The sequence below is a fragment of the Lactuca virosa genome, chromosome 6 (genome assembly GCF_052849685.1).
Source record: "Lactuca virosa cultivar CGN04683 chromosome 6, Lactuca_virosa_CGN04683_v6, whole genome shotgun sequence".
In the NCBI taxonomy this organism is placed as follows: Eukaryota; Viridiplantae; Streptophyta; class Magnoliopsida; order Asterales; family Asteraceae; genus Lactuca; species Lactuca virosa.
The window spans coordinates 24,179,234-24,199,026 of NC_136431.1; positions in this window are offsets into that span (position 1 = coordinate 24,179,234).

A 19,793-nucleotide genomic window follows, 5' to 3' on the forward strand; every position below is an offset into this window, starting at 1 on the left:
TTTGTGATCGTCTTGATGATTGTGGTACTATATCATAATTGATCCTCGAAGAACATCTTAGTAAAATTGTATGACTAAGAAGAGGAATTGGATTTTGTTCAATCAAGAGATGAGTCATACTTCGTTTCCAATCAAATTTTAGAGCCATCCTCTAGTTACTACAAATCGTATCTAGAAACTCATTTCAAACTAAGAAGGGTGAAAACACCTTGAAATATATGGAGTAAAATGTTTTCTTACTCTAGCACATTTAGAATTGTAGTGGTGATGTTTTTCGTTAATCGAGAAACAAAAGATAAACTGAGACCAATTCTATGAAGTATTTTCTTGTCGGTAATCCACACGCACTTTTGAATATTTGTTTTAGCTAGTCAATGAATGTTCCTTGAGAGAAAACTCATATGTCAAGAAGTCAGTGGGAGTCGTATTGATATGGAGAGTTTCAAGAGTCAACCGACAATAAACCTTTTAGTTATCACTAGCACACGACCTGAGGTTGATGACCAGTCGTGTTTGATTGATATATTCTTATTTTTGTGCACTACAAATTGAGTTGGCAATGCTTATGAGTTATATGTTTTTCAAAATCATAGCACGTTGGTCAAAGAAAGTACATTGATCAATAAGCGAAGCTCAGTCCATGAAAGGAAAGCTAAATTTGAATTTGGTTTTGTCCTAAGCCTTGTCTTATGATTGTAGGTTGGAAATGATAGATTCACATGGATGGAAACGTATGCACCATAAAATCTAGGGGGCAAAGGTTTTGATCTAATTCATGAGAATGATTATGAGGAAACACTTTCGCTAGTAGATTTTAAAGATCTGATAAAGATAGGCATGGATATTGCTTGTATTAATTGCATTCTCAAATTCACAATATGATTATGGCATCCCTCTTCATATTTTTAATTGTGAGGAATGGAAAGAAATTGTTTGAACTTTCATGACATATATCTATAAGTTCTGAAAGTTTTTAAACACACACATATGTTATCCAATGAAGGTGTATAATCTTAAGAAGTCTGTTTGGAGACTTATCAAATCATCACGTTACAGAAATCCATACTTCAGTAAGAAAGTCAAGAGTGTTGATTTCTAGAATTTCAGTTGATTTCTGGGTACATGTCAAAGCTAGTGGGAGAAAAACTGTTATGCTAAGTATTGCATGTTGACAATACTATGTGTAGGGAACAAAGTTTAAAATTTGCAAATTGAAAAGTTTGGGAATTGCTTCGCTATGATAGACTTAAGGGAGAGGGCACTCATACTTCATTTCGAATCTAAATGATTAGATCGTATAGTTTAATAGAACTCGGTCATAGACGTATGTGAATATCATGTTGAAATAGTTCAACATAGGAGATTCAATATATGGAATATTATAGCAAGAGATTGAACTGATATGAAATCCTTATATGAGACATAATGAATCGAGTCTCATATGCTTCAAATATAGGATCGATTACATATGCTATAATATTCACTTATTGTAATTTTTTTAAATGCTTAGAGCATTGTGAGAAAAAGGACTAGAATTTTGTGTGACTAAAAGTTGTTAAAAACTGACAAGAGCATTCTGAGGTTTACTGAAGATTGGTTACTTATGGGCAGTTGAAAGTATGGTATGGTCGTATGGGAACATGGAAAAGTTTACATAATGGGAGTTGATTATTATAAAGTCTACATGTGAACTGGAAATTTTAATGCAAGAGCAATATTCAAGGAGTGTACCTTGAATTTGAAACTTTAATACCATGAAATTGTTTCTAGTAACAAAGTTCCAATGTGACATTTTGTAATATCGTTGGCTCAGTCTCTGTAACTTTGAATACTCGACATCACATAAGGTCATTGCATGTAAAGTTGGAATTCCAATACATTTGAGATAGTGACAAGAATTTGGAATAATATCCAGTTTATCTATTCACAAAGGAAGGACCATAGAAAGACATAGTATGCATGTTCATAACATGGCATGACTGATGTTATTTAATTCAAGTGGTTAGTTTATTACTCGAAACATTATACAATGTATAAAGTCGTAATAATTATGGTGATTAAATAATAGAGAATATTTATATTCAATAGTTTTGAGACCATAAATAATTAGTTTATTATTGTGTTTCGCTTTGCATGTTTTACTTCCTGAATAATTTGATTATTCGAAGCTCCACAGTCGCTCATACTTTGGGAAGTAAGTAGTGAATAAAGACTATCATGAATTGGATTGTAGATTGTCTAAAGGGGTTAGACATGGCAACTGTATTGCTACAACATTCATGAGTACTTAGAAATGGAGATTTAAGTATCGGATAAACTTACGCTCATAGAATTACTTCATGGATTCTATCACGAGTAATTTTGAGACAATAATATCTTATATTCTTAAAAAGTAAGATATACGAGTTGTAATTTACAAGTCAGTTGTATATTGGTATTGCGAAAATGCATCAGTAACATGATGTTATAAAACGCAATGTCATGTATGATTTGGTGAGTAAAGGATACAAGCATATGAGTCGAAGTTTATTCGTTCCTTTTGCCCTAACGGGAAAAAGCGATATCTTTGGGCCCCTCGATGATTTGTTGTCGACGTCTGAAGTGCTTGGCCGAACCCTGACTAAATTGATGTGTTCAATTAGTAGCTAGATATAGTTGTCATAAATCGAGAAACAGAATTTTGGACAGTGAGATTGATTTCAATCCATGTCTCGTGTCCATACGATATCTTGAAAAACGAAGGAATATTTGATCAGTCTCTTAGGACCAATTTCTGTTTATTTCAGAGTTCTACGGTTGCTATGGAAGCAGTCTTTGCTATTTAATTTAGAAGTTATACTAGTAATTTAGTTTTATACTTTTGCAAGTGGGAGACTGTTGGATTAGGTGTCTAAGCCAATAACTAAATTAGTATAATCTTGAATTATTAACAAAGTCCTTTTGGGTTACCCTCAATCCTAGTAATTGAATTGGATGACTTTTAGAGAGAGAGACCGATTTATTGATTTATTATATGATTAATAAATAGCAATAAATGAATTTACTAACATATTATGAAGATAATATATAGTTAAGAGTTAATGAAAAAATTAATAAGATTAATTTTGGGATTAATTGTATTAATTAAAAGTGTAAGGGTTAAAGTGCAACTGTTTCACAGTTGAACAAGAAAGAGTCCAAAACCTTCCTTGGAAGGAGGTGGACGAAATTAGGGTATTACAAGGCATCTGGAATATTCCATGTAGATAAGTAGGAAGCTGGATAATTACCAATTTGAATAAATATTATTTTATTCATTTTAGAGTTATGTAAGGTTTCCAAGTTGCACTATAAAAAGGGCCCCTAGCCTTCAATTTTCGGCCACTCCTTCTTTTATAGAGAAATCAGAAATTATACTCACCTCTCTCCTCTCTATTCAAGTATCCTAGTTGCTAGGGTTGGGTGTGAACCATAAGAGGCACGAAATTTGTGGTGCTCGCTTCCAACAGCTTTGAAGAAAGGATTATTGATTGTTTACCACAACAATCAACAAGGTATGTAATCTTCCTCATGAATTCAGATTTCATTAGGAAAATTTTATAGTCTAATAGTTCATAGTATGTTGCCTTTATATGAAAGACATAGATCCTCCTTAAGTTGCATGTGCCCTAATCATTTAACTGTTAAATGTTTTTTCGCTTAGAGCATTGTTTTGTAACCTATGTTTTCCATCAATATATACATATATAAACTCGAACCCTCGAATACAAATACAACACAACATTTCAGGTTAAACACCTTAGCTAAGTTGGTTGTACATGGGCTGAACAACAACTAGCCGTAGATTGATCACCTATGTTTAATTATGGTTAAACGGATACACAATCAAGCTTAGATTCGGTTGTTTGTAGACTGAAACGCTTGGAATCCAGAATATTTAAAGAAAATCAAAGTTTGAAATGCTTAAGAACCCTCAAAAAGTTTAATGAACACCATACGAATATTTGATAAATATTTACTTCAAATCTTCATCAAACTGTAAGTATCATAAGCATAAATCATGTCCGGATTTTATCGTGGAATATTAATTACTCAACTATAATATTCTACAAATGCTCCTATTAGATATCCTAGGAATACTCATTTGGACATATTATGGATACATTTCAAAATACGCACCTTCGCGAATCATTTCGAATTCATCTTAGGTATCCAATTAGTCCATTTCGTTTTGTTGTGAACTAGTTCGACTTATGATTGAACCATCCAAGTTCTAAAGAATGACACCTACGCCTAGCCTTCGTCTTTTGTGACCCTTTTTGAAGAAGAATAAAGTAGACTCAATAAAAACGTGAAACATGAAAATTGTTAGGAATCTTATCTAGTCTCCAAGATATCTTGATTCAAATAAATCAGAACTTCAGAACTCAAGGTTTGGTCAAAACATCAAGTTGTGGGCAACTTTCTCTATCGCATTTTCTTCGTAAATTTTCACAACTTGTCCCAATACTTGGTGGTTTCTTTTCACTCGTTCCAAGTGTCAAATTTCAGTTTTGGTAGTACTGTAAAAGTTTGCTACATCTAATACCCGTAGTAGAGTCAATCTAGGGCAAACCCACGTCAATTCTACACGTTTGGCATAATTTTAACACTGTCGCTTATGTTTACAATGATATTTTCGTGCAATTCATTTCTCCTTGAATCAATTGTAATGGGAAAAAGTGATGACTCACAAGATATCAGCGAGTGATCATCCTACACCAACACAATCACTTGACATAACTACAATCGAATTAAAAATCAAACAACAAGTAGCTAACACTTTGGACCACTTACAAATCAAATAGGAACAACGCCTCTGAGCAAAGTAGAATTGGAAGCAACAACCAGAGAAGTAATAGTTATGTCCTGAAGACATGAGCACATGAAGAATTCATGAACCACTAATCAGATCCTTGTACGACAATGAAGGAGTTATAGGGTTGGCACTCTGGATTGAAATGATGGAATCAATATCCCATGTTTGTTTGTGTATAGAAAATTGTTGTGTTTAGGTTTTCCACCTACACCTTTAAGGACACTGACCTTACCTGGTGAAACTACTATACAAAAATCATAGGAAAATGAATCAGCCTATGAGACAACTTGAGAAGCACTAAAGATGATGCTTACAGAAGTATACTACGAAGAAATAAGGTACAGTAATTAGAAAAAGCATTGGTTAAAGAAAAGCTTGTTATGTAAATGGTGAAACTGGGTATTTTGAGAAGAATTGCCCAAGACTAAAGAACAAATAGGTAACAGTTCAAGTCAGGAGAATCATGATCGGAATAAGAAATAAAAACCAAGAACCATCAGTTGTAACTGGTGCGTTTCTCGTTAACTAATTATATACTGAAGAAATTCTAATTTAGTTATTTAAAGAAATCCTCACGAACCCTAAGCTTAAACCTATACCAAGTCATGAAATCTAGTAGATTGGAGGAAACTTATAGAGTAGAGACAACCTGTGAGTTGTCTGAAATCTACTCGGGAAATTTTTAAATAAATTTCATTCTAACACTAAGAAAATCATGTTTGCCATGTCAATATCATGTGTATGTCCACCGAAAGTCCAATAACATTGTCTAAATGAATTGTTTTGTATGTGTCATGTCAAGTCATATACGACCCCCTTTAACTAACAAAGTAACCATGAACAATCGATCTTTACTTATAGACTTCATTCCAATTTCGAGCGGAAGCTTTGACATTATCATAGGTATGGATCGGCTACCTCCCCATTGTGTCTAGATTTGTACTACAAGAAAATAGTATGACTAAGCGTACCCCACGAGAAAGACATGGTCATTTATGATGACAAGTCGGAGAAGAACCTAAAGTTTCTTTCCTGCCCTAAAAATCAAATGTGAAGGATTAATCAAATGTGAAGGATTAATCAAATGAGAAGGATTTGATAAAATGAGAAGGTTTTGATAAAATGTGAAGGATTTAATCAAATGACAAGGATTTGATAAAATGTGAAGGATTTAATCAAATGAGAAGGAATTGATAAAATGTGAAGGATTTAATCAAATGAGAAGGAATTGATAAAATGTGAAGGATTTAATCAAATGTGAAGGATTTGATCAAATGTAGACGATTTAGTGAAGATTTCTTCCTAAGGAATGAATGTTGGAATTTTAACAACAAAAGAATTTATGTTGGCTACTACCGGAGGTCCATCGGGAACTTCTCCAAGGTAGCCCAACTGTCAACCATGTTAACACAAAAAGGAAACAAAGTCCAACTGGAAAAATAAGCAAGAAATTATATTCTAGAAGTTGGAACAACTATGGTGTAACACACCAATCCTACCTTTCTGAAATAACAGAGAACTTGTTCGTATACGACGACATGTACATAAAGGATTGAGGCGCATTTATATGGATTAAGACAAGGTTTTTCCTATAGTTTTGGTTGAAGGACATAAATGAAAATTTTTGTTGTCATCATGACATGTAAGATTTGTTAATGATGTGACGAGACTAACATAGTTGTATATCTCTTGAACAGATAAGAACGCATCAAACCTCGTTGAGTACAGATATTTACTATGAATATCCATTCACAACCTACAGCTCAAATTCGAGAAGTTTTACTCGAGAGCCTGAGAGAGAAAAGCTTCACGAGTGAAGCTCTGTGAAGACTGGATAAACAGGTCAAGCTCATGGATGAGGGGACGCGATACTTAAAGAACCAAATTTCTATGCCTAAGTGCAGTAAACACAAGAGCATAGTCTTGGATGAAGCTCACAAACTAAAGTGTCCCATCCATCCAGGCTCTGACCTAGGGTGCTTATATCTAAAGAAACGGAAATGGTGAACATGCATCAAAGTAGAGATTACCATTTGAGTGGACAAATAACAAACTTGTACCAAATGCAGAATGTCAGAAACACTCAGGACTAGGGTAATGATAAAGAAATACCCAAGTAAAAGTGGGAACGAACGTCAATGGACTTTATACCCAAGTTTCCCAAGAAACCTAATGGTTTTGATTCTATTCACATAGTGATCCACATATTGACTAAGTTCGCCCACTTCTCGCTAATGTAAGAACCAAGTGAAATGGAAAAGCGTAGGACTTGCCCAAGAAATCGTGAGACTGTACGAGGTGCCAAGAATAACTCATGAGATCATAGAAAAGATTATGTGAACCTGAAAACAATTACAGACTGTACATGAACAACAATAGAATTATGTCAACAAAAAAATGTGTAAGTTTCGAGTTCCAATTCAGAGACTATGTAACTTTAAAATCCTTCCCCTATAGAGGAATTATTCAGCATAGAGAACGATTCAAGTTAAAACGCGACTCAAAGGACCTTAGAAATTCTTAACAGAATTTGGTCTTGATATTTATATGATATATGTTGAGAACTAAACGATGTGATCGACGCTTTTTCATACGCCAAATCTCAAGGAGTGTCGGTCTGATGACACACTTGTTATCTCTCTTTCAATGAAGTGAGCTAGGAAACCATGCTAATGTTTCATAACTGGGAAAGTACATGTGATAGAACTATATATAAGATTCGATAATCTTAAAATACTTGATTCGATCTTATTCCCTATTCCTTTCTTTTTGTGGGATTAGAATAGAGCCATCTGTTACACCCAGTACCTAATCTTGAGTTATGCGACTTAAAATGACTATAGAAGGATCATGTGTGGATCAAACGAAACAAAAACGCCACCAATTGTTTAATAATATTTTATCTACACGCTGAATTTCGTGACAAAAATCCTTTCAACGGGGAGATAATGTAACAATTGGTAAAAATTGGTCAGTGTTCGGCGGTCAAACTGTGACAACCGTCAAATTTCGATCAAGTCAAAGTCAAACAAAGTCAACAAGTCAAACCGGTCAACTCCAATAACCCTTGTATGTTAGGGTTTACGTTATGTAATCACTATACAATTCGCTATTTTAATGAGAAATCATCATTTGGAAAGTTCATGTGTTTGATTTTCCTTAGCCTTAACAGTGCTAAACAACGAACCAAAGCGATAAAACACTATTGCACAATCATCGGGATTGTGTACGACACTAAAACACGGTTTAACGGGGTTTACGAACCTTGCGTTGTGAAGTCGGACACTCAAATTAATCACAAACGAAACCTCTCTAAATCGTTTTCACTCTATCTCTTTCTATTTGAAATCTCTCCCAAATCTCTCCCAAATCTCTCTCAAAAGTTACTTTAACTTTTTGTAATCATTTGGGTCATATCGACCCTTAACCGGGTCAAAAATCGCTTGAAACGGGGTAAAAACGGGTAAAATAGCCTTAAGGACCTGGAACTGAAGCTTCAGGACCGAAGCCTCTCATCCGAGGCCTCGGATCCGAAGCCTCTCATCAGGACCGAAGCTGAAGCCTCTCAGGAGACCGAATCCGAAGCCATCAGACAGCAGCCTCGCATGCGAGGGTCCGAATCCAGCCTCCATGTGAGAGGTCTCGCAAACGGCCCCTTTTTACCGGTTTTTCGACTACGACTTCGTTTTAACTCCGTTTTTCATTATTTTAACGTGGGATTTTCACCCAAAACTTTATTTTATAAACTAAGGCCCCAAAATATATAAATCTCCAGGGTTTTATAAAAATATATTAAAAGAATTAGTGGTTGAACTAATTATTGAGGGAATATTTGCTTTTCCTTAATTTATGGCAAAAGCAAACCACCACCACCTCACTCTATGATCAGCCACTCTTTCCCACTACCCATTGTCTCCTTAGTGGACCTTTACACCCAATCTCCAGCTCTTCCCACGTTCTAAGAGCTGGAGGATTGATCCTCTCTCCTCATTCTCCATAAAATTCTTTCATTCTACACTTAGCAACCAAATGACACTCTCCAAAATTCTCTCATCTTTTCTCTCAACTTCAAGAACTTCAAGGCTTTCTTCAGGGATTTCTTTCTTCAATTAGTAAGTATCTTCATCATTCATATAATTATTACACTCCATTCTACTCAAATCATTGATATCTTACACAAATTCCATCTTATTCGATGTTAGATTCTCGAATCATCAAGACATCTTCTTAGTGTCCTTGGGTTGAACACTTCCTCTCTCTCACTTTCATCTACTGAAACCACATAGGGTGAGTTCATACCCCTACATTTACATGTTTTTCTTAAGTTTTAAGGGGGGAATACAAGTAAAATCATCAAGAACACAATTAAACTTTTTCTATCAGATTACATCAGAAAAGATGAACTTCGATCACGGACTGTTTTGGTCAACTTAAATATTTTAGTTTTCAAAACTGTTCCAGGTGCAAGTAGTTCAAACTCTTAGCTTTAAAATTGCTACTTGCACATCTCCATATGATTTTTCTACAATTTATGGTGATTTTTACAAAACTGCCTATCATTTCAGAGGCAAACCCGGACCAGTCTGTGATTATGAACATTTTCACCTCTGTTAGAGATCACTAAAAATCATGATAAAATTTACAAACAAACTAGACTCATATTCCAAACTCTCAGAATTTGCAGATTTGGATTTAGAGCTTTGATGATTTTTCTATAAATTTTCTAAGAACAGTAACAGAAACTGTATACAACAAAAAGTTGCTGTCAATTTCATTTCACCTTGTAACATGTTGAGCAAGGTGTATATCTTTATGTGATTATATGCTATTGCAATATATGACATTTTATCTTAATATTTAGACACACATCAGTTTACAAATGGATTTGGACATATAAAATATAAAGAATAACAAGTGATTATAATCAAAGTACAACCGATACATTCAAACATTTAATAAACTATTTTGAGTATAGTTTGCATACATTACTACGTACTACCCTTGGTTGATAAACTATAATAGGTATAGTTTATGATACATTACATAATACATACATTTAAAAAGGGTACATTTATACAAAGGATATTTTCATTAAGCAAGGTACGGCCATACGGTACCAAGTTTTCATAACACGTAATTCCGTTAATGACTTTGTGAGACATTTACTTCAAACTACCATTAAGTCCTGTATTGTAACCAGAGTCTCCGTGAGGGAGAGCGTGATAGTTGTGTATAGATCTATATTGGGTTTGACAAACCCACACCTAAACTGCATGCAACAGTTAGACCGATAGGTCTGGGGTGACAAATGTCATAACATTTCCGACGCCCGAAGAACGTCGTTTTAGGCAACCGTGGTCATAGCATGGTTATAATAAACTCACACAAAGTATTAATAAATATTGGAATTTACGGAAACTTCATTAAAATTAAACGAGTTTATGTCGATTTAAACTTACATTATTTATTATAAGTAAGAAAAGTTACTTATACATTTCGGTCTTTGAATTTAAGACTACATATACATTTTAAGGAAAATATTGGATTTTCTAAAACAAATACTACTTTTACAAACGAAAGACTTTTAATAATATCAAACAAAAGCTTATGAATTCACCAACCTTTGTGTTGACACTTTTCCAAACAACTTGTATTCTCAGGAAATCATTAAACAGGTAACCAAGTGCTTTTGAGGATGGGACGCTAAGGCGTCTACTATTTCATATTTTGTCAACATATTGTAATTGATTCGTAAACATGTAATTCATACAATGATGTAACTTTTTCAATTATATATATGTTGGTTGTGTTTGCTTGAATTACTATTACAATTGTTGTTATGATACTATACATGAAGTCCTCCACCCCCGGACGTTTCCACCATCCTTGGTTTGGGGGTGTGACACAAACCACCGTAAACCACTATGAATTAAGGACCGGTTATGTGTAATTTTATGTTTATAATGAATATTAAAGAAAATATATTCATAATTAATTTTAGAACGTCTCAAACTACCCAACAAATAGTCTATCGTAAGGACCGAATTGAAAATCATCAAAAACTAATTCTATTTGTAACATTAAAAATAAAATTTTGCATTAAGTATATTTGAGAGTTATGGATAAATTTTTTGAAAAGATTACGTTCTCCTGATTCCGTAGATATAAATAACGTCCAAAATGAAGATCATATGCAGAAGTTACGTCTCTTTTAAATTGTAAAAATCAGTATTTATCTGATTTTCCTAAAACGAACTGTGCATTGCTTCGTTTGGATTACCTACGGACCTCGAAAATCACTTTTGAGCACGTTTTTGAACTTAGATTATGGTATATTATTTTATTTCATTTTGTCACGTTTTTGAACTTTAAACGTTAATTCATGGAGCTCGGTATATCAGAATTGAAATTCGCCTGTATATCTAGAATTACCATGATCGGGACAATAAGCAGGCACTTTCAGAAAAATTTCATGAGGCGATAAGATGGCACGAGAATCAAGAAAAGACATTTGCATCACAATAAATAAATAAATAAAATACATTTCACTAGTTTATTTCCAAAATACCATCTAAAAGTCAGTATAGACTTTTCCAAATTGCTTCAAATGAATGCTAGATAGTACAAATTTTACTGATCCTTCTCTCATCTCGTCCTCCCCCTTTCTTCTTCATTTTCTAGCCAAATAAGAGGTTGTCGGCCACCATGGCGGCCCCCTCATTCTCCTCTCTCCATTGTCGACAATCACCACCCAAACACCTCACGTTCAGCGTTGCTACTGCTGCTCCGATTTCCTTTCGTTTGAGGCTACCAGAGACGATAAAAAGATCCACGAGAGGTCGCCGGAAAAGGGCGACTGCCCATCTATTTTTCTTCTCTCTTTCTTTGGTCGTGTAGCAACTCCAAACACCCTCCCTTTGCTTAGTCGAGCAGGGCCACATTACCCGCACCTGTTGTGTGTTTGATAAGATGAATACCAAGAGGCGACAGCCTCATTTTCCTTACTCCTTCGCGTCGATAACAGATCCAAAGAATACATCCCCTGATCGGCGACTGCTTTGCTCCTCCTCCACTTTATGTGTTGCTATCGGCGACGAAGCAAATGAACGAAGGAAAGGCTCGATGAGATAGAAGCTACCGGCTCTTCCCTTCCTCTCGCATAATTAAACACCACCGAGCCCTTTTTCCTGTTCCGGCTCGTTCTCCTTCTCCAATCAAACAAGAACCGAAAATGCCTCTCCTTTTCTCGCAAATTGTTGGCTACCACTGAACCATCGACGCCCCCTTGTTGCTGATTCTGATATGCCTTCGATTTGTTCCTTTCTCGATCTGCTGAGGACGAAGATGTTGGATTAAGGTGTCTAAGCCAATAACTAAATTGGTATATTCTTGAATTAGAAGCAAAGTTCTTTTTGGGTTGCCCTCCAAACTAGTAACTAATTAGAATGACAGTTGGAGATAGAGGTTAATTTGTTAGTTTATTATATGAATAATAAACTAATTAGAAATTGAAATATATGAGTTATAAATATATTATATCATTAATATATTAATTGGAAATAGTTATGATTAATTGATTGATTAGAATTGATTTGGATTTAATTCTAAGATTAATTAGAACTAATCATTCAAAGGACTCTTTGGTTTCCATGGGAGTTTCCTAAAGCATGTATAAATAGGACACCATGGATACCATATTTTAGACACACATTTACTTGTTTTCATAGAGTTGCATTCATGCTCTAGTCTCATCTTTCCTCAAGTCTTCTTTCTACTAGAGTTTTGGGTACAAGCCATTAGAGGCATCCATTCTTTTGGTGCTAGCTTTCCAAGATCTAGAAGAAGGATTCTACTTTGATTATTTACAATAATAATCAAAAGGTATGTAACCCTAATTTTATGTATGAATTTCGATTTCATAGTCTCTCTCCTAGGGTTTTCTTGATATTCATAGCTAGTTGCTATCAATAGAGAAAACATAGATTATTTCTAGGTTGCATCTGAACTTAAGGGTTTAAGTGTTTTTCCGCCACATGTAATTTTTGTTTATAACCTAGAAAACTCATCAGTGGTATCAGAGCCATAGGTTTTCTATTTTATTGTGCACTAAAATGAATTGATCAAAATAAGTATAAGGGATTAGGATTAAATTTTGAATTATTTAAATTAATTGTTTAATTGGTAAATAATTATTTAATCCATGAAATTAAAATTATTTAATTAATTTTTTAATTAGTAAATAATATGATTTAAATTTATTTAATTAATTGTTTAAATAAGATAAAAGATTAAATTATTATCTAGTTTAAAATTAATTATTATTAATTGTTTAATTCGAAAGATTAATTTTAAACCCTAGTATTTTGAAAAGTTTAAAATACACCTTAAACAATATATATATACATATATATATATATATATATATATATATATGTGTGTGTGTGTGTGTGTATGTGTGTGTGAGATAAATCAATCAAATCGCTAGTACGCCTCATTCACGAAGCCATATTCTAAGGAGCGTATAAGGAAGCGGCCTATAAAATGACCGTTGAATGGGTGTCCACTCTCACCCACCGCTCCCTTGTATGGTAGATGGTCGTTAGTGAAACGGATTTGATAGGACATAACCTCTTAAAAGTATGATAATATAAAGTAACTAAACCTTTTATAAATCCCACTCTAGTTACTTTAGGAAAAATGTGAAATTGTATGCTATTCCATGAAAACGCACATTCTCTTCTTATGAGTCGTTATTGGGGCATGTGTGGTTAACTGGTACACTAATTTTGGACTATAAAGGTGAAATAGTGAAACAACTCAAGTTTATGATTGTTGATGGAGCGTGTGTGGTTAACGGCACATCAATGCGAGATCATAAATTGATTGAGGGTGTTTGAGCAGGTTTGCATGGTTATTCACATCTTAATTGTGATCCTCGGCATCCTAGTCAAAATTAGTAAGAGCATAATCAGTATTAAACATGTCATTGATAAGATTCAATGAATCTCAAAAGATCTAGGAGTTTCGTGTGATTGAAATTGGTCAGATGACTCTACCTACCTAAAATACATTCGAATTTGATTACGGCATCCCTCTTCGAAGGTCGAATCGAAAATATGGATCCTAGACTTATTTAATTATGGGTTAATAATTAAGGATTAAAATCAACTAACCTGTATTCTCTTTTCTCCCTATATTAGATGTCAAATCAAGATAATAATGGTCTTCCTCGTTCTTATGGAAATGGTTTTCCTCAATCTTCTAGAGATGATCTTCCACTTTCAGGCCAAAGTGAAAATGTATTCCCTTCCTTAGGAAACGGTGGAACTAGACATCGTCTCTATTTAACTCTTCCACCTCCTCCTCCTGTGACTCTCCCAACGTCACGAGTTGAAAGATATGAAACAACTCAAGCCCTTTTGTCATGTAAACATGAAGATGGAAATTTTGTGTGTGCTCACGTTCTAAAAAATGAAGTCATACATTGAAAATTGGATAGGATGGGTGTCGTATTTCCAAGGGAGCAAGCCATTGATTTGGTTCTTATCTCGCTTCCTAAGTCGTATGGTCAGTTCGTTGAGAACTTTCATATGAGGAATCTTGATGTGACCCTAATAGATCTGACCCAAATGTTGGTGATTATCGAGGAAGAAATGCTTAAGAAAACATCTTAATCAGAGATGCTTACAGGGTCTGATTCCAAGGTTTCTGTGGACATTGGCAATAGTGACATTGGTGATCCAGAAAAGAATTCTCTTCCCAATGGAAAGGGGCCGTCTAAGGTCAAACCGTTTGATCGTATGGTTAAGAGAAAGGCTTGTTCTAGGATCGTTCCATGTGTTAAACCCAAAGAGTCCATTTGTTTCTATTGCCAATTGAAGGGACACTGGTTGCAAAGCTTCCCAAAGTACCTGAAGGATCTCAGAGATGGTAAAGTCAATTAATATGAATCTACTTCTGGTACATCCAATATCTAACTCCATTGTTTTATAAGTTCCTATTCTTAGACTCTTAATACAAAATGTGATGATCACATTTTAATGGTATTGCAGGATCTAAGAGGAAGAAGGAAGCTTAAGTGAAGTGAGTTAAATGTGATTGTGGGAAATAGACTTTGGTCACATGGTTCGATGGTCAGAATTTAGAGCTACTACTAGGGAGTTAGGATAATTTAATAGATTGCTATTACTCTTCATAGATGTCTAGAAATATTGTTTTTCATTTTATGCATTGTAAAGACAAATTCCAATTTTCTTTTTAGCAATAAAATGAAGTTTTGGTTTACATAGTTGCCTTATCTTATTTCCTTGCAATGGCATTAATGAAAGTGTTGGTTATGTTTCTAATAATAGCAATATTAATTGTGGATTTGATTCTTATGATATCTCTAGTGGTAATATCATAACTAACCAAGTGAAAGGAAATCTCATCACCAACTAGACTGATAATTAGAATCGTACAATTCGAATTGTATTATATATGAGATTCTTGTTCATTGGAAAATTATGACTGAAATCATTGTTCACATGTTTATGTGAGGCAAGTAAAGGACTAATGGATCTATTACATGTTGATATGCACTCTTCAGATCCACCACAAAGGACGATAACTCTATTCGTCATGATTTACTGATGTTTCAGTGAATATGGTTTTGTTTATAAGATTAAACAAAATTCTAATACTTTTGAAAAGTTCAAAGAGTAGCCGAACAAATAGAAGAATTTGTCAGGCAAAAAGACAAAAGATTCTCCAATCTGAAAAAGAAAGGAGAATGCTTTAGTATCATGTTTTATGATCGTCTTAGTAATTGTGGAATTGTATCACAATAAATCATCCAAGAACATCTTAGTGCAATTGTACGACTAAGAAGTGGAATAGACAATTGTTATAAATGGTTCGATCATAAGACGAGTTATACTTTGTTCCCAATCAAAGTTTTAGAGCCATGCTCCAGTAACAATGAGTCATATCTTGAAACTCATTTCAAAAACTAAGAAGGATAATAACACCTAGTAAAATTTGGAGTAATAATGTTTTCTTACTCTAGCATATTTGGAATTGGAGCTGTGATGTTTTTGTTGATCGAAAAACAAGCTGAGCCCTATTCTATGAAGTGTTTTCTTGTCGAAAATCCGCACAAACTTTTGAATATTTGTTTTAGCTCATCAATGAATGTTTCTTGAAAGAAAAACTCATATGTCAAGAAGTCAGTGGGAGTCTTATTGATCTTGAGAGTTTCAAGAGTTAACCGACAATGATCCTTTTAGTTATCACTAGCACGCGACATGAGATTGATAACCTGTTGTGTTTTATTCTAATTTTTGTGCACTTCCAGTGAGTTGGCAACCCCTATGAGTTCTATTTTTTGATTTAACTGCAAAATGATAAGCACGTTGGTCAGTAAAAGTACATTGATCAATATGGGTGAGTTGCTAACAACATGGAAGCACTGGTGGGCTTTTGAACTGCCACAAGGCAAAAAATTTGGATTAAGCGAAGTTCAGTCCATGAAGGAGAACTAAATGTGATTTTGGTTTGTCGTGAACCTTGTATTAGGATTTTAGGTTGAAAAATAAAGTTCTACATGGATGGGAACATATGCGCCTTCGAATCTAGGTGACAAAAGGTTTCGCTCTAGTTCATGAAAATGATTATGAGGAAACACTTTCGTTGATAGATTTTAAGGATCTAATGAAGATCAACATGGATATTGGTTGTGTTAATTGCATTCTCAAATTCAAAATATGATTACGACATTCCTCTTCATATTTTGAGTTGTGAGGAATGGCAAGGAATTATTTAAACTTTAAGGAGATATGTTTATCACGTCTTGAAAGAGGTTAAACACATATACTATCCAGATAAAGTGCATAAGCTTAAGAAGCCTAATTAGACGCTTGAAGAAGCATCGCGAAATAGGAATTTGTACTTCCATGAGAAAGTCAAAAGGTATTGATTTCTAGAAGTCTAGTTGATTTCTGAGTACCTGTCAAAGCTAGTGGGAGCATAATTGTTGTGCCTGGTATTGCATGTTGACAATACTATCGATAGTGAACAATGTCTCTAATTTGCAAGTTGCAAAAGTTGGGAACTGTTACGCTATAGTGGACATAAGGGAGAGGTCACTTATACTTCATTTTGAATCTAAAGGTTTAGATTGAATAATTTAATAGAACTTAGTCAAAGGCATACCATGTTGAGTCGTTTTGACATTGGGTATTCTATATATGAAAATATTATAGCAAGGAATTGAACAGATAATGGATCCTTGTAATAATGAGTTGAGTCTCATATGCTTCAGATATAGGATCGATTACATATGCTATAATATGCGATTATTCTATTTTTCAAATGCTTTTAGCATTGTGTGAAAAGGATTAGAGTTCCATGTGACTGAAGTTGTTAAACAAACTGTCAAGAACATTTTGTGGTTTACTGAAGATTGGTTACTTGTGGACAGTTGGAAGTATGGTATTGTTTTGGAAGAACCATAGTGACATGTTTTGGATCGAGATGATTCTTGGTCATAATTGATGGTCATATGAGAATATGGAACTGATTCCATAATGGGAGATGGGTATATGAAATGTCTCCATAATAAGAGTTGGCTATAAAATCGACATGTGAGTTGGAAAATTTAATGTAAGAAAGGTGTTCAAGGAGTGTACCTTGAATTTGAGACCTAATTAATATGGAATTGTCTCTAGTAATAAAGTTCCAGTGGAATATTCTGTAATATCGGAGACTCGGTCTTTGAGACTTTATAATCTCGATATCACAAGAGATCAATGCATGTAAAGTTGGAATTCCACCACATCTTGGATAATGATAAGAATTTAGAATCGTGAATTGAGCATCATTGGACTAATGTCTAAACGATCTATTCATAAAGGAAGGACCATCGAGAGACATAGTATGCACGTTCAGGACATGACATGACTGATGTTATCTAATTCAAGTGGTTAGTTGATTACTTGAAACATTATACAATGAATAAATTCATAATTGTTATGATGATTAAATAATAGAGATTTATTTATGATCAATGGGTATGATGTCATATTTAATTAATTTATTATTGTGTTTCACTTTGCATGTTTTACTTTCCTGAGTAATGTAAATATTATTCAAAATTCCACAGTCGTTCATACTTTTGGAAGTTAAGTAGTGAATTAAGACGGTCATGAATTGATTGTAGATTGTCGATTGAGGTTAAGACATTGCAACTGGAATTGCTACAATATTCATAAGTACTTTAGAAAAAGAGACGTTAAGTATTGGAGAAACCCACGCTTAGAGATTACTTCATGGATCTTGTCATGAGTAATTCTAAGACGATAATATCTTCTATTCTTAAACAGAGATATATAGTTCATAATTTACAGCTTAGTTGTGCATTGGTTTACTCAAACGCATCTCGTAACTGGGTGTTATAAAGGGTTATTCCATGTGTGATTTGATGTGTGAATTTTATGACTATATAGTCAAAATAATTCGTTCCTTTTTCCTTAACAGGAAAAGCGATATTATTGGGCCCCTCGATGATTTGATGTTGTCTATATAGTGTTGGGCCCAGCCAGGACTAATTGATGTATTCAATTTGCAGTCCAATCAAGTCATTACAAATAGGGAAATTGGGAAACATAATTTTGGATGATGAGATTGATTCTGATCCATGTCTCGTATCCATACAATATCTTCAAGAACAAATGAATAGTTGATCACTTATCTTAGGGCCAAAAGCTGATTTGAATCAGAGTTCGGCAGTGGCTTTGGAAAGCACTATTTGCTGTTTATTTCAAGGTCTATACTTGCAATTCTAGTTACAGACTTATCCAAGTGGGAGACTGTTAGATTAAGGTGTCTAAGCCAATAACTAAATTGGTATATTCTTGAATTAGAAGCAAGGTCCTTTTTGGGTTGCCCTCCAAACTAATAACTAATTAGAATGGCAGTTGGAGATAGAGGATAATTTATTAGTTTATTATGTGAAAAATAAACTAATTGGAAATTGAAATATATGATTTATTAATATATTATATGATTAATATATTAATTGGAAATAGTTATGATTAATTGATTAATTAGAATTGATTTAGATTTAATTCTAAATTAATTAGAATAAATCATTCAAAGGACTCTTTGGTTTCCATGGGAGTTTCCTTAAGAAAGTATAAATAGGACACCATGGATACCATATTTTAGACACACCTTTACTTCCTTTCATAGCGCCGAATTCATGCTCTAGTCTCCTTTCTCCTCAAGTCTTCTTGCTACTAGAGTTTTGGGTACAAACCATTAGAGGCATCCATTCCTTTGGTGCTAGCTTTCCAAGATCTAGAATAAGGATTCTACTTTGATTATTTACAATAATAATCAAAAGGTATGTTGTCACACCCCGGCCGTCGGCGGAAACACCGGGCAGTGTAACCTCATTTCTCGTATCATAGTTATCAACTTCCTGAAAACACATGCAATTTAAAATACGTCAACATAAAGTTGGTGAGTTCACAGGTTTTGACTCCATAAAATAATACATTTTCCAAGTTCAAAAGTATAGTTTTGAAAGTATCATTTTGACTCTCCAATGTTTAGTATACATATCCTAGGTATAAAATTTTACTTACTAAATAAGTAGTTTACCTATAAGTCTCATATACTATGAATATAAGTGTTTGTAATTCCATACAAACGAAAGTTGCTACGTATAAATCTTATTTCAATTCTATACGAGTATGTGTGGTGGGTATAATTATCTACTTAATACACAAGTATTACCTAGGGTATAAGTAGGGGGAAACTTATACTTAACATTATTACTTGTATACGACAAAATATAATGTTTCTAACAATTTGCTACCATGAGCCTGTAATCGCAGCTATGACATAATACCTCTGATAAAACACACTCATGATTTCCATGAGAAACAATACACTCATGATTTCCATGAGAACA